Here is a 17,257-nt window from a genome sequence, read left to right as displayed (position 1 = left end):
AGGCCTGAGGAGCTGAGAGGCCAAGAAACCATGAAGCAGAAGCTGAAGAGACAAGGAACACAAGAAGCTGAGCTGCCTCAGTCTCAAAAGGCATGGCCAAGACCTCGGGGGTTTCTAAGGGTGGAGTTGCCACTCAGATGGTTGAGGAGAATGGTGGGCCTAAAGCCTGAGGGAGCAGAGTTGCTGTCCCAGTGGGCCTGGAAGGGCACTTGAAGCCCAGGGCCGAGGGGCCTCTACTCAGAATCTGGAGAGTGTGGCCAATGCCTAGAGTGTAGAGGCCAGGGTTATTGTGTAAATTGTCTCAGAGAACAGAAGATTATTTTCAAAGCTTTGAGGGCTAATGTAGTGTGTTCTACTGACTTGCTTGGTGCCTGCTATGCCTTCTAACAGGAGTGTAAATTGGTTCTATCACTTAGGAAGACTTCTTTTTAACTACCAGTAGGAGAATAGGCACTCCACTATACACAATAACTTCACCCAAGCATGAAACTCTATTTCTACCAGGAGACATGTATGAGAATATTCCAACAATTTTATTCATAAAGTTACAGGGTAGGACTTCCCAGCTCGAGACTAAGCCCTGCATAGATTCTTACCTTCTTCTGACCAAGAATGACCAGAAGAGGCTCAGAGATTCTGCACAAACCAAGGTTCATTAGTGACAGAGCAAAAGGCTCACAACGGAGAGTGTTTCCACCTACACTAGCCTCCAGTCTCTCACTGAACAAAGGATTTCACAGGGCTTATAAAAGTTCTTAGGCGGGAAAAGGCATTGTTTTTATTCATTAGATGGGTGGAGATTTCTAGGCGAAGGGGAGGGATTATGAAAATCAAATGCTCACACAGTTAGAATTCAACATGGACTTCCTTCCACAGGTTGCTGGAACCAAGATGGAGTCTGTCACAAAGGCTGCTGGGATGTCGATAAGGACTTATTCTGGGACGTTGTGTATGCATGATGCCTCTGGACCTTGGTTCAAGCCCAGCGAGGGGACTCTGTTCATGTTAGTCTCATGTGGAATGTCATTCATAGTCCACGCTGATCTTGACTGTGCATGCCGTGCACCTGGTGGGGCCTTAGAAAAACAACTCAGAAGGTTTAGCAGTAATTTATAGCTGGTCAACCACACAGGGCCTTGAAATGTAGCCCCTTATCTTGTCTAAGCAGCTAGTTTGTTAATCACAAGTACTTTTCCCGTGCCAGCAGCGAAAGTTATGTGGTGCTCTGCACTTAGTTTTACATCCAGAGACTATTTAATTATAGCTGATTAAGCACAGAGGGCCTTGAAATGTAGCCCTTCTTTAATTCAGCCAGCCTGATCTCTTCCCTGTCTCAGTAACAGCAGAACACTAGTTATCAAAACTTCCATCAACATCAGAAAGGATGACATTTAAAAGTATATGGCATTGAAAATAAACAAATGAATACATCCAACAACAAGATTGAATCTGAAAAGCACACTGGGGAGAAAAGCTATCAAGGCACAAATTCATACATTAATACTAAAAGTTTAACAAGTTCAAAAAGGGACATTTAAGAAACTGTGTAAAAAAACAAAAAAACAAAAAAAACCATTGCTGTCGAGTTCACTCCAGCTCATGGTGACCCTGTAGGACACAGTAGAACTGCGCCATATGGTTTTCAAGGAGTGCCTGGTGGATTCGAACCGCCGACCTTTTGGTTAGTAGCTGTAGCTCTTAACCACTACGCAACCATGGTTTCCGATAAACTGTGTAGAGATACGTAAACTTGTGATAAAAAGATGTATTTAAATCTCATGAAAACACCAGTTTTGTACAGCAAAAATTATCAAATAATGGCAACTTCATAGGATTCAACATAATAGAAGGATATCAAAGAAAATGATAAATACAGAATTCAGGATCAATACAGAATTCAACAAAATGAGAAACAACCCAATCAAAAAACCGGCAAAAAACGTGAACAGATACTTCACCAAAAAGGATATACAAATGGCTAACAAACTCATGAAAAGATGCTCACAACATTAACCATTGTTGTCGTTGTTGTTAGGTGCCATCTAGTCTGTTCTTTTTTGTTTGTTTTTTAACCATAGCTATCCTAATGGGGTTAAGGTGGTATCTCATTGTGGTTTTGATTTTCATCTCCCTAAATAGTTAATGTCCTCCACATATCTGTCAGTTTGGGGGACATTAACCACTAAAAAATTTTTTTTTTCTTTTTTTTTTTTTTAGGGAGATGACAATCAAAACCACAATGAGATACCACTTCATCCCACTGGAATAGCTAAGATTAAAAAACAAACAAACAAAATGGAAATAACAGTTGTTGGTGAGGATGTAGAGAAATTGGAACTTTCATTCGTTGCTGGTGGAACTGTAAAGTAGTACGGCCACTGTGGAAAAGTTCGGCAGCTCCTCAAAAATTAAACATATGATCCAGCAATCCTAATCCTAGGTAAATACCCAAAAGAATTGTTGTAAGCAGGAATACAAGCAGAGACCAATATTCATTGCAGATCTATTCATGTTAGCCAAAGGATCCCAATCTTTTGGCTTTAGCCCAGAAAAAAAAGATTTCAGACATCTGACCTTCAGAACTATAAGACAATACATCCGTGTTGTTTTAAGCCACTACACTTGTACTTCGTTACAGCAGGATGAAGAAGCTAATGCATGGCATATGTCCCAATTCATGCTGATGATGAAGAGAACGTCTTCTGGATGACACATTGGAAATATCATCTCTCCATTACAAAGACACCAAGGAGAGGCGATCATTTTTCTGTATCTGGAAATGATCCAGGCACTGTTGCAGCCATTTGTGAACATCAAGGGAAAAACCTTAGGAGGAAGCCAGCACACGAGGGACTAAAAAACACCCCGGTGGTTCTGTGCCTAAACTTACCCTACCTGTAAACTCTTTGTTAGGAAAGATGATACTTGTTTTTTTTGTATGTCCCTATTTTAGTTGCGATTTTTCCCTCTTACAACTAAAAGCATCCTCACTGATAAAGTATCTCAGATCTTCCCAAATTTTGCCAAAGATGTGAGCTAATATAATTATGCCAGTTTTATAGATAAGGAAAACTGACCTTAGAGGGTTGAAATCGATTTTTAAACATCACGGAGCTGTCACAGAACAAGGGATTCAAACCAAGGTGGTCGGATTCCAAAGTTCTCACCGTTAACCATTACAGTCTCTGGTCTCCTGTTTTCAAAGAACTTGGTCAGACTTTATGAATCTCTCATTATTTACTTCTTTCTGGTATGTTCCAGCAGCTTAAGGCTAAAGCCCCTGGCACGTCAATGGAAAGAGAATATTCTAGAGATGAGTTTCCTCAAAGCCCCTATCATGTCCTTGTTCCTCAGGCTGTAGATAAAGGGGTTCCCCAGAGGGGTGACCACAGTGTACATTACTGAGGCTACTGCACTGTTCCTAGAGGAGTGAGTAGCTGCAGAACTAAGGTACACCCCAAAACCTGTTCCATAGAACAAAGAAAAAACTATTATGTGTGACCCACATATGGAGAAAGCCTTATACTTTCCACAAGCTGATGGCATTTTCAGGACAGAGGAGATAATTCCAGTATAAGAAAAAACTATCCCATCCCTCTTACAACAAAGACACGGAAAAACAAGTGAATCGATCACATACATAACAATCTACGAACCCTGAACAACAAACACGGATTTAGAGACGGAGAACGAACTAATACGGGGAAGCAGCGATAGTTTCCAGAGCCTGGAGCCAGCGTACCAGTCAGGTACGGCACAAGCACAGAGACCTGCTCCACCCCCTTGAACTAACCCCGGGAGGGGGACCAGCCGGTTCCACGGGCGGCGTGGGACGCAGCCGGTAGGAGAAGTCCCCGGGAGGCAGTGACTGATCTTGGAGCAGAAAGAGCAGCATCCGAGCCGGGGAACCGTCCCGCAGGGATTTGGACTGCTCGCAGGTACGCCATAAACACGGAGAGTTGCTCCACCCCCTGAACTAACCCCGGGAAGGGGACCAGCCGGGTCGCACGGGCGGCGTGGGACGCAGCCGGTAGGAGAAGTCCCCGGGAGGCAGCGACTGGTATTGGAGTGGGGAGAACAGCGTTCCAGCCGGGACACTTGGTCGCGGCACAAGCACGGGGAGCTACTCCACCCATCTGAACTAACCCCGGGAGGGGGCCCACCTAGTTCACGGGGGCGGCACGGCCACGCGGCTGGAGGGACGAGAAGTCCCCGGGAGGCAGCGACTGATTTTGGAGTTGAGAGTGCACCATCCCAGTAGGGGAGCCTTGACGCTGGACGTGGGGCTGGAAGCGGAGGATCTGACCGTGACTTCAGCGGGCCAGACCCCCTGGGGGCAATCTCCACACAGCCAGCACACATAGGCGACGCGCCCGCGGGAATCTCAGATATAACAGTCATTCCAAGCAAGACAAGCAACTCTGGCTATATTCTGAGGTGCTACTCTCCTATCTCTCTGTTCCCTCCCCCACCCTCCCCAGGCGGCTTCATTAACATCTGAATAGCCTGAGCCAGAGGGAGAACTCTGATAGGGATCTGACTGCATTTTTTTTTTAGCGGATTTTCTGGAAAAACTAGTTTCCCAGTGATGGCTCGGAGACAACAATCCATATCAAACCACTTAAAGAAGCAGACCGTGACAGCTTCTCCAACCCCCCAAACAAAAGAATCAAAATCTTTCCCAAATGAAGATACAATTTTGGAATTATCAGATACAGAATATAAAAAACTAATTTACAGAATGCTTAATGATATCACAAATGAAATTAGGATATCTGCAGAAAAAGCCAAGGAACACACTGATAAAACTGTTGAAGAACTCAAAAAGATTATTCAAGAACATAGTGGAAAAATTAATAAGTTGCAAGAATCCATAGAGAGACAGCATGTAGAAATCCAAAAGATTAACAATAAAATAACAGAATTAGACAACACACTAGGAAGTCAGAGGAGCAGACTCGAGCAATTAGAATGCAGACTGGGACATCTGGAGGACCAGGGAATCAACACCAACATAGCTGAAAAAAAATCAGATAAAAGAATTTAAAAAAATGAAGAAACCCTAAGAATTATGTGGGACTCTATCAAGAAGGATAACCTGCGGGTGATTGGAGTCCCAGAACAGGGAGGGGGGACAGAAAACACAGAGAAAATAGTTGAAGAACTTCTGACAGAAAACTTCCCTGACATCATGAAAGACGAAAGGATATCTATCCAAGATGCTCATCGAACCCCATTTAAGATTGATCCAAAAAGAAAAACACCAAGACATATTATCATCAAACTCACCAAAACCAAAGATAAACAGAAAATTTTAAAAGCAGCCAGGGAGAAAAGAAAGGTTTCCTTCAAGGGAGAATCAATAAGAATATGTTCTGACTACTCAGCAGAAACCATGCAGGCAAGAAGGGAATGGGACGACATATACAGAACACTGAAGGAGAAAAACTGCCAACCAAGGATCATATATCCAGCAAAACTCTCTCTGAAATATGAAGGTGATATTAAGATATTTACAGACAAACACAAGTTTAGAGAATTTGCAAAAACCAAACCAAAGCTACAAGAAATACTAAAGGATATTGTTTGGTCACAGAACCAATAATATCAGATATCAGCACAACACAAGGTCACAAAACAGAACGTCCTGATATCAACTCAAATAGGGAAATCACAAAAACAAACAAATTAAGATTAATTAAAAAAAAAAATACACATAACAGGGAATTATGGAAGTCAATAGGTAAAAGATCACAATAATCAAAAAGAGGGACTAAACACAGGAGGCATTGAACTGCCATATGGAGAGTGATACAAGGCGATATAGAACAATACAAGTTAGGTTTTTACTTAGAAAAATAGGGGTATATAATGAGGTAACCACAAAAAGGCATAACAACTCTATAACTCAAGACAAAAACCAAGAAAAACGTAACGACTCAACTAACATAAAGTCAAACACTATGAAAATGAGGATCTCACAATTTACTAAGAAAAACGCCTCAGCACAAAAAAGTGTGTGGAAAAATGAAATTGTCAACAACACACATAAAAAGGCATCAAAATGACAGCACTAAAAACTTATTTATCTATAATTACCCTGAATGTAAATGGACTAAATGCACCAATAAAGAGACAGAGAGTCACAGACTGGATAAAGAAACAAGATCCATCTATATGCTGCCTACAAGAGACACACCTTAGACTTAGAGACACAAACAAACTAAAACTCAAAGGATGGAAAAAAGTATATCAAGCAAACAATAAGCAAAAAAGAAGAGGAGTAGCAATATTAATTTCTGACAAAATAGACTTCAGACTTAAATCCACCACAAAGGATAAAGACGGACACTATATAATGATAAAAGGGACAATTGATCAGGAAGACATAACCATATTAAATATTTACGCACCCAATGACAGGGCTGCAAGATACATAAATCAAATTTTAACAGAACTGAAAAGCGAGATAGATACCTCCACAATTATAGTAGGAGACTTCAACACACCACTTTCGGAGAAGGACAGGACATCCAGTAAGAAGCTAAACAGAGACACGGAAGATCTAATTACAACAATCAACCAACCTGACCTCATTGACTTATATAGAACTCTCCACCCAACTGCTGCAAAATATACTTTTTTTTCTAGCGCACATGGAACATTCTCTAGAATAGACCACATATTAGGTCATAAAACAAACCTTTGCAGAGTCCAAAACATCGAAATATTACAAAGCATCTTCTCAGACCACAAGGCAATAAAACTAGAGATCAATAACAGAAAAACGAGGGAAAAGAAATCAAATACTTGGAAAATGAACAATACCCTCCTGAAAAAAGACTGGGTTATAGAAGACATCAAGGAGGGAATAAGGAAATTCATAGAAAGCAACGAGAATGAAAATACTTCCTATCAAAACCTCTGGGACACAGCAAAAGCAGTGCTCAGAGGCCAATTTATATCAATAAATGCACACATACAAAAAGAAGAAAGAGCCAAAATCAGAGAACTGTCCCTACAACTTGAACAAATAGAAAGTGAGCAACAAAAGAATCCATCAGGCTCCAGAAGAAAACAAATAATAAAAATTAGAGCTGAACTAAATGAATTAGAGAACAGAAAAACAATTGAAAGAATTAACAAAGCCAAAAGCTGGTTCTTTGAAAAAATTAACAAAATTGATAAACCATTGGCTAGACTGACTAAAGAAATACAGGAGAGGAAACAAATAACCCGAATAAGAAATGAGAAGGACCACATCACAACAGAACCAAATGAAATTAAAAGAATCATTTCAGATTATTATGAAAAATTGTACTCTAACAAATTTGAAAACCTAGAAGAAATGGATGAATTCCTGGAAAAACACTACCTACCTAAACTAACACATTCAGAAGTAGAACAACTAAATAGACCCATAACAAAAAAAGAGATTGAAACGGTAATCAAAAAACTCCCAACAAAAAAAAGTCCTGGCCCGGACGGCTTCACTGCAGAGTTCTACCAAATTTTCAGAGAAGAGTTAACACCACTACTACTAAAGGTATTCCAAAGCATAGAAAATGACGGAATACTACCCAACTCATTCTATGAAGCCACCATCTCCCTGATACCAAAACCAGGTAAAGACATTACAAAAAAAGAAAATTATAGACCTATATCCCTCATGAACATTGATGCAAAAATCCTCAACAAAATTCTAGCCAATAGAATCCAACGACACATCAAAAAAATAATTCACCCTGATCAAGTGGGATTTATACCAGGTATGCAAGGCTGGTTTAATATCAGAAAAACCATTAATGTAATCCATCACATAAATAAAACAAAAGACAAAAACCACATGATCTTATCAATTGATGCAGAAAAGGCATTTGACAAAGTCCAACACCCATTCATGATAAAAACTCTTACCAAAATAGGAATTGAAGGAAAATTCCTCAACATAATAAAGGGCATCTATGCAAAGCCAACAGCCAATATCACTCTAAATGGAGAGAACCTGAAAGCATTTCCCTTGAGAACGGGAACCAGACAAGGATGCCCTTTATCACCACTCTTATTCAACATCGTGTTGGAAGTCTTAGCCAGGGCAATTAGGCTAGACAAAGAAATAAAAGGTATCCGGATTGGCAAGGAAGAAGTAAAGTTATCACTATTTGCAGATGACATGATTATATACACAGAAAACCCTAAGGAATCCTCCAGAAAACTACTGAAACTAATAGAAGAGTTTGGCAGAGTCTCAGGTTATAAAATAAACATACAAAAATCACTTGGATTCCTCTACATCAACAAAAAGAACACCGAAGAGGAAATAACCAAATCAATACCATTCACAGTAGCCCCCAAGAAGATAAGATACTTAGGAATAAATCTTACCAAGGATGTAAAAGACCTATACAAAGAAAACTACAAAGCTCTACTACAAGAAATTCAAAAGGACATACTTAAGTGGAAAAACATACCTTGCTCATGGATAGGAAGACTTAACATAGTAAAAATGTCTATTCTACCAAAAGCCATCTATACATTTAACGCACTTCCGATCCAAATTCCAATGTCATATTTTAAGGGGATAGAGAAACAAATCACCAATTTCATATGGAAGGGAAAGAAGCCCCGGATAAGCAAAGCACTACTGAAAAAGAAGAAGAAAGTGGGAGGCCTCACCTTACCTGACTTCAGAACCTATTATACAGCCACAGTAGTCAAAACAGCCTGGTATTGGTACAACAACAGACACATAGACCAATGGAACAGAATTGAGAACCCAGACATAGATCCATCCACGTATGAGCAGCTGATATTTGACAAAGGACCAGTGTCAATTAACTGGGGAAAAGACAGCCTTTTTAACAAATGGTGCTGGCATAACTGGATATCCATTTGCAAAAAAATGAAACAGGACCCATACCTCACACCATGCACAAAAACTAACTCCAAGTGGATCAAAGACCTAAACATAAAGACTAAAACGATAAAGATCATGGAAGAAAAAATTGGGACAACCCTAGGAGCCCTAATACAAGGTATAAACAGAATACAAAACATTACCAAAAATGATGAAGAGAAACCCGATAACTGGGAGCTCCTAAAAATCAAACACCTATGCTCATCTAAAGACTTCACCAAAAGAGTAAAAAGACCACCTACAGATTGGGAAAGAATTTTCAGCTATGACATCTCCGACCAGCGCCTGATCTCTAAAATCTACATGATTCTGTCAAAACTCAACCACAAAAAGACAAACAACCGAATCAAGAAGTGGGCAAAGGATATGAACACACATTTCTCTAAAGAAGATATTCAGGCAGCCAACAGATACATGAGAAAATGCTCTCGATCCTTAGCCATTAGAGAAATGCAAATTAAAACTACGATGAGATTCCATCTCACACCAGCAAGGCTGGCATTAATCCAAAAAACACAAAATAATAAATGTTGGAGAGGCTGCGGAGAGATTGGAACTCTCATACACTGCTGGTGGAAATGTAAAATGGTACAACCACTTTGGAAATCTATCTGGCGTTATCTTAAACAGTTCGAAATAGAACTACCATACAACCCAGAAATCCCACTCCTAGGAATATACCCTAGAGATACAAGAGCCTTCATACAAACAGATATATGCACACCCATGTTTATTGCAGCTCTGTTTACAATAGCAAAAAGTTGGAAGCAACCAAGGTGTCCATCAACGGATGAATGGTTAAATAAATTGTGGTATATTCACACAATGGAATACTACGCATCGATAAAGAACAGTGACGAATCTCTGAAACATTTCATAACATGGAGGAACCTGGAAGGCATTATGCTGAGCGAAATTAGTCAGAGGCAAAAGGACAAATATTGTATAAGACCACTATTATAAGATCTTGAGAAACAGTAAACCTGAGAAGAACACATACTTTTGTGGTTACGAGGGGGGGAGGGAGGGAGGGTGGGAGAGGGTTTTTTTATTGATTAATCAGTAGATAAGAACTGCTTTAGGTGAAGGGAAAGACAACACTCAATACATGGAAGGTCAGCTCAATTGGACTGGACCAAAAGCAAAGAAATTTCCGGGATAAAATGAATGCTTCAAAGGTCAGCGGAGCAAGCGCGGGGGTCTGGGGAGCATGGTTTGCGGGGACTTCTAAGTCAATTGGCAAAATAATTCTATTATGAAACCATTCTGCATCCCACTTTGAAATGTGGCGTCTGGGGTCTTAAATGCTAACAAGCAGCCATCTAAGATGCAGCAATTGGTCTCAACCCACCTGGAGCAAGGAAAAATGAAGAACACCAAGCCCACATGACAACTAAGAGCCCAAGAGACAGAAAGGGCCGCATGAACCAGAGACCTACATCATCCTGAGACCAGAAGAACTAGTTGGTGCCCGGCCACAATTGATGACTGCCCTGACAGGGAGCTCAGCAGAGGACCCCTGAGGGAGCAGGAGATCAGTGGGATGCAGACCCCAAATTCTCATAAGAAGACCAAACTTCATGGTCTGACTGAGACTGGAGGAATCCCGGCGGCCATGCTCCCCAGACCTTCAGTTGACACAGGACAGGAACCATCCCCGAAGACAACTCATCAGAAATGAAAGGGACTGGTCAGCGGGTGGGAGAGAGATGCTGATGAAGAGTGAGCTAATTATATCAGGTGGACACTTGAGATTGTGTTGGCAACTCTTGTCTGGAGGGGGGATGGGAGGATAGAGAGAGAGGGAAGCCGGCAAAATTGTCAAGAAAGGAGAGACTGAAAGGGCTGACTCAAGACGGGGAGAGTAAGTGGGAGTAGGGAGTGAGATGTATGTAAACTTATATGTGACAGACTGATTGGATTTGTAAATGTTCACTTGAAGCTTAATAAAAGTTATTATAAAAAAAAAAAAAAAAACTATCCCAAAGAGAGGAACAACACCCAAAAGACTGGTCACTACATAGACCAAGATGTTACTAATGAGGATATCAGAGCAGGCAAGCTCGAGAACATGAGCTAGTTCACAAAAGAAGTGGGGTATTTCCAGATCTGTGCAGAAGGACAGCCGCAGTGCCATCAGAGTGTGCAGCGGGCATCAAGGACACCAATGAGGAAGGACAACAGAACCAGCAGCTCACAGAGTGTAGGACTCATAATGGCCGTGCACTTCAGTGGGTGGCAGATGGCCACAAATCTGTCATAAGCCATCATTACTAGAATTCCATTTTCCAGTCCAGCAAAAGTCAGGACAAAGCAGATCCGGGTGCAGCAGCCTGTGTAACTGATGGATTTCCTCTGTGTCTGGGTGTTCGCCAGCACCTTGGGGATCGTGGTGGTGGTGAAACAGATGTGTACAAAGGACAGGTTGGAGAGGAAGAAGTACATGGGGGTGTGGAGGTGAGAGTCAGAGACTGTGGCCAGGATGATGAGTAGGTTTCCAGCTACAGTGACCAGGTGTAGGGACAGGAACAGACCAGAGAGGAGGGGCTGCAGTTCTGGACCCTCCGAGAGCCCCAAGAGGAGGAATTCTGCCGCGTCTGACAGGTTCCCTGGTGTCATGTTGTTGATAGGTCTGATAGAAAAGATGGGGGTGACAACAAAACCAAATGTAAGAGAAATCTTAATTTTTATTATCTGAACCTTTACAGAAAAACTTGCTTGATTAGATTTAGGTACAATTTTTGGCAAACATTCTTATGTACTTTCATTAGGACCCACATACTGACTGCTTCTCCTATTTTTTTTTAATGATAATTATTACCTGGAATCCATTAATTTATTGGGGTTTACAAAATGCTGATATTCTTTTTTTTTTTCATTTATTGGCTAAAATACTTCCATAAAGAGGAAACCATATCAGTGATAGATATTTTCTTCTGCTTCTCTTTCTCCTTTCTCCTCTCCCTCACCACTTCTCGTTCCCAAGTTTTTATTCACCACACATTCTTTTTCAAGGGGTCCCTGAGTGGTGCAAATGGTTAAGCACTGGACTACTAACTTAAGGATGGTGGTTCAAACCCACCCAGAGTCTCCTTGGCAAGAAAGGGCTGATGATCTAATTCTGAAAAAAAAAAAAAAAAAATCAGCCATTTAAAACCCTATGGAACATAGTTCTGCTCTGCCAAACACAGGGCCACCATGAGTCGAAACTGACTCATTGGAAACTAGTTTGGTTTTGGTTTAGTATTCTTTTTCGAGTAGGGCTACTTGCTGAGAATAGAATAGGAACAAGACATTTTGCTCTCCTTTAGGATTATACCAGGGCTTCCAGCAAATAATCAATCCAGGATGAAAATACTAAGGCTGTATTCCAGAACACAGGTTGGCAAAATTGAACTTGTGGCTCAAGTCCTGCCGGTTTTTGTAAATAGTTTTATTGAAACACAGCCATTTGTTTACACAGAGTCCATGGCTTTTATGTGCTACAGCAGCAGAGTTGAGTAGTTGTGACAGAGGTCTAAAATATTTATTATCTAGGTCTTTATGGAAAAAGTTTGCTTGATTAGATTTAGGTACAATTTTTGGCAAACACCCTATGTATTTTCATGAGGAAGCACATACTGACTGCTTTTCGTATTTTTTAATGATAATTATTGCCTGGATCCATTATGTTATTGGGGTTACAAAATGCTGATATTCTCATTTTATTTTTCATTTATTGGCTGAAATACTTCCATAAAGAGGAATTTTCCCTAATCAAATATATGATTACCTTAAAATCAGGCTATATCTTGATTTCTGTACCCATCACTTTTTAAAATAATAAATTAGTTCCCAGCATTATACAAACAGTGTATCATTATGAACTCTAGGATTGTAAATACATTTGATGCATTTCAACTCATTTCAGTTATTATTCATATTAATTCTCAAATTTCCCCATCTTTGGCCAGCAGGCATCTCTTCACCTTGCCTCCTGAGTCCTTCTGAAATGAGCCTAGCAATCTCGTATCTCCCTTAACTTTGGTATGAAAGATATTCTAGGCCCATCTTATGTATTTCCTATCCCAGATCTTGAACCAACCATTTCTCCAGGAAGCCATGGTTCTTTTTAGTGGTAAATGATACTTACAGACCACAGTCTGGCTACTATAGTGTTTTCAATGTGCTGGTCATTGTTTTTAGCCTTTTCCATTGGGCAGAGCCAGAAAATAGTTTTTTTTTTTTTTAAAATAATAACTCATTTATTCCTTTTGTATAACCTAAAGATTAGGTTTCACTTTCATCTATTTATGCTTGAGGAAACTGGGCAAGGGGATACTTAGTAACCTACACAAAGACCCAGCCAGTGAGTAGCATAGCTGAGATTTGATCCAGAAAGTCTTATTCCAGAACAGGCATGCTTAAACATTATGTGGTAATGCCTCCCAAAAGTCTGTAATTCAGCTTCCTATGAAATTGTTCAGATTTCCTTTGAACAACTCTAGTGACTTAGTAAATAAAACCCTAAGCACAGTCCCTGGTCTTCAGTCTTCCATGCCCTGGCCCACATAGTTAGTGTGTTTCAGGTGACAGCACCAAAAAGGGGAAATCTTCAGGACCTGATGAAGATTAGAAAATGCTGCCTGATAAAATAGAGGCTTGTATGAATCTGTTATGGGCCAGACAAGCTACTTGCCTATGTGATTGATTTTAAGAGATGCTGGTAACTAGGGACCCAAGCTGATAGAGACTCTGCTGCCTTGAAGTTGCATCACATAGAACATGTGACCTTTTCAGTCCTGAGTGTAGCAATTGTAGATTGTGCCCACAAATTCCTTGACATTTCTCCTTAAGGAAAGATAGAGAGATGCTGGGCAAATATGTTGCTGTAACTTTCTCATTATTTGAAGACTGAAATGTCCCTCTCTGAAGTAGGTTGAGGCCACTTTTCCAGAACAGAATGGTAGAGGAAACTTATCTACGCGGGTGTTATAGATTGGATTGAGTCCCCCCAAAAAGATATATTTAAGTTCTAACTTCCAGTATCTGTGACACTGACTTTGGGGACTTTGAAGATGTTATCAGTTATCAATTAACATGAGGTCATAGTGGAGTAGAGTGGATCACACTCTAATATGAGTGGTGTCCTTATAAAAGATAAGAGACAGGGAGAGACACAAAGGGATGACAGCCATGTGAAGATGAAGGCAGAAATTGAAGTGATGCATCTATAAGGCAAGGAACGCCAAGAATCATCAGCGACCACCAGAAGCTAGGAGAGAGGCATGGAATAATAGATTCTCCCTCAGTGCTCTCAGAGGGAATAAACATAGCCAACAGCCTGATTCCAGATTTTTAGCCTCCAGAACTATGAGAAAATAAATTTCTGTTTTTATAAGCCACCCAGTACTTTGGTACTTTGTTATGGTAGCCCTAGGAAAACAATACAGTAGAGTCTTAAGTATATAAAACAAAGTAGCAATAAGTTTTAAGTTTAGTCTTCAGGGTCCTAAACAGAAAGTATGTCTTAACCCTGATATTCAGGCCACTTAATAGGTAAGTTGCCAACATGTCTGGTGAAGGGATAAAAAAAGGAAGTTGAAGTAAATACACCTGAGTAATTATGCTTACAGAGTAATGTTGGGACTCACAGTAATAAGTACAAAGTATTTGGCATTGATCATGCTAATAGTAAAACCTCAGCACTTGTTACTTGGTGTTAACCCTTATGTTTGAGAGAGAAGACAAAACACTTGGGTTTTTAAATTCCTTAAGTCTTCCTCACTGTTACAGTGTCTATAGTAAAAACACATGATCTTTTCTGTTTAGCTGTCTTTAACTACATGAATGAAAGCAAAAAAAAAAAAAAAAAAATTGAAAAAATATTCAAATGTTAACAGGAATCACAATTAATTCCCATAAATAGTCAAGCTAGGTTCATTTGCCCTTTACTTTCTTCATATGTATCCCATCAGTGTCTTTCTCCCCATCATTTTTCCTTTCTTATTCCAGTTTGTGAAAATAATTAATCCCTCTATACCCTGTGGAGTCAGTCCCTGGGAGGTGGAGATAACACACTTGGCTGCTAACCAAAAGATTGGAGGTAAGAGCTCACCCAGAGAAGCCTAAAAGAAAGGCCTGGCAATCTGCTTCTTAATTTTATTTGTCTCAGCCCATCAGTTTCATTTGCATAATTAATAGATAATACTAGAAAAGAAAATGTTGAGAGTAAAAGTCACAGAATATCAGACCGTGCCTCTTACTATTCCAAGTTCCACCACCTCAGCCCCCAGTTCAGGCTTGGCACTGATTCCTGGAGAAGTTCCCAGTGAACCATCTCAGGACTAGCTCCAGGCCTCTCTTATCCCCTATGGCTTATCAAGTTTCTTGATAAATTGATCCTGGAGTCCCCAAAAGAGACAATAAGGAATTAGTGTGCCCTGGCAATGTCAAAGCATCTGTTCACTGCTTTCATGAGCTAATTATTAGCAATTTCTTTAATAGCATCTCAAATTAGGGCAACCGTGTCTTGAATTCCAGCATGTGAAAGGTACAGTGATTTCACATAACCCAGCCCATTGCTTCACAAATTGAGGCCCTGAATAGGGAGTTGATTTTTCCTGGAGAAAAACGAACAAACAAAAAAAACAACTGATCATAAAAAATATCAACCATATAGAGATAAGGTCAGGACTCAGACACTCCCTGGTTCAATCATGGACCCTCTCTGCTAGCTCTGTGACATAGAAAGGTCTCTGATCCTCGATGAGCAAACTCAAATTTTTTCAGTTGTAAAATGGAAACTACTATAAAAGTAGGAGACCCTGGGTGGTACAAAAGGTTAACATGCTTAGCTGCAACCAAAAGTTTGAAGTTCAAGCCTACCCAGAGGTGCCTCACAAGAAAGGCCTGGTGATCTACTTCTGAAAAATCAGCCATTGAAAACCCTGTGGAGCCCAGTTCTACTCTGACATACATGGGATTGGCATGAGTCAGAGCCAACTCAATAGCAACTGGCTCCTATAAAAATATACAGGGATGTTGCAGGGATAAGAAATAAGGAAAAGCACCAAGCATAGTGCTCAGCCCTGCCCTGCCATGACTTTTACGATCTATCGTTATTGTTTTTAGCTGTGGCCAATTCCTGGTGCCCAGGAGGGAAGTGGGAGGTAGAACAGAAATGAAAGAGGAAGAAGGAGGAAAGGAGGGAAGATACCCCAGGAATAATGTCCTAGGACTGGGCAAAGGAGAGATGTTCTCCAGCTCCCACTGGAAGCCCTCCTAGTGTAATGAAGCAGAGGGAGGAAAGAGCCTAAACACACATCAGTGTGGGGATAGATACACAAAATATGGCAATGTCAGGTGATGGAATAGTGTGAAAATGTTACTTTAATATTACTTCATTGTATTTAAATTAACTTGTAAAAAGTATTCCAAATCAAAATATTTAAATTATTTCCAGATGTATAAAATTAAGCAAAGAAAAAAAATGAAGAGAGGAAGCTAATTTGACAAATAAGAGCTATAGCACAGTGAAATTTATAGAAATATAAATACACCCCAAAATAACTATCATTTATTTTTATATTTCAAGCATCTTGAAAATTTTAAAAGATGACAATGAAGGGCTTGAACCCACCAGCCAGTATGAACAAATTCAAGCACTGTGTCTTACTTTCTTGTTTTTTTTTTAATAAGTAAAACAATGCAGAACTTCTTGAAGCCTTTGCGTATTCCTGCACAATCTCAATCCTGACCTTCCCCCCCCCAACGAAGCTCTGACTCCTTAATTCTAACATCCATCATCACATTTAGATGTGTGATAGTTTTCTGTTTGTTTTTTTAATAGTAGAGAAGTATTTGGTAGACACATTCAAATGAAACAACATGCTAAACTAAGGATGGTCAATACCCACCAAATTCCAGAGAGTAGTGACCTATGGGAAGGAAAGGAGGAGAAAGAAAGAAAAATAAATAGTACTCCATATGTATGTGTAATATTTTATTATTTTTGAAAAGGTGGCAAAGTGTCAGTATTAATTCTGGAAGGTAATTGCATGGCTGTTTTATGGTTCACTGTGCTGCTCTGTTTTAAAATATTCCATAGTATTTTTTGTTTTGTTTAAAGAAAAACGAAAATACTGGAAAGGTAGAACAACAATTCTACATGGGTCTCAACCTCCTTTCCCAGGGTACTCACAGTGTGGTGACAGGGACGAGATAGAGTTCTCTAAGTGTGAATTCTGGAACCAGGAATGGGAAATTTGGAAAGACAACTTCACCACACCCCAGCCCCACTCATGGCCAAAGAAATGAGAGAATGATAGAACATTTATCAAATTTTTGGAAGGGCTAATT

The 17,257-nt window shown here is 40.1% G+C and overlaps 1 pseudogene; it reads right to left on the bottom strand.

Annotated features, from left to right (window-relative positions):
* Window positions 1-3,055: 3,055 nt before the first annotated feature.
* LOC135230623 (olfactory receptor 7G3-like) lies at window positions 3,056-16,809 on the bottom strand (annotated as a pseudogene).
* Between the last annotated feature and the right edge of the window lie 448 nt (window positions 16,810-17,257).

The sequence above is a fragment of the Loxodonta africana genome, chromosome 3 (genome assembly GCF_030014295.1).
Source record: "Loxodonta africana isolate mLoxAfr1 chromosome 3, mLoxAfr1.hap2, whole genome shotgun sequence".
In the NCBI taxonomy this organism is placed as follows: Eukaryota; Metazoa; Chordata; class Mammalia; order Proboscidea; family Elephantidae; genus Loxodonta; species Loxodonta africana.
The sequence above is the reverse complement of the archived record's forward strand: the minus strand, read 5'-3'. Positions and strand labels throughout refer to the sequence as shown.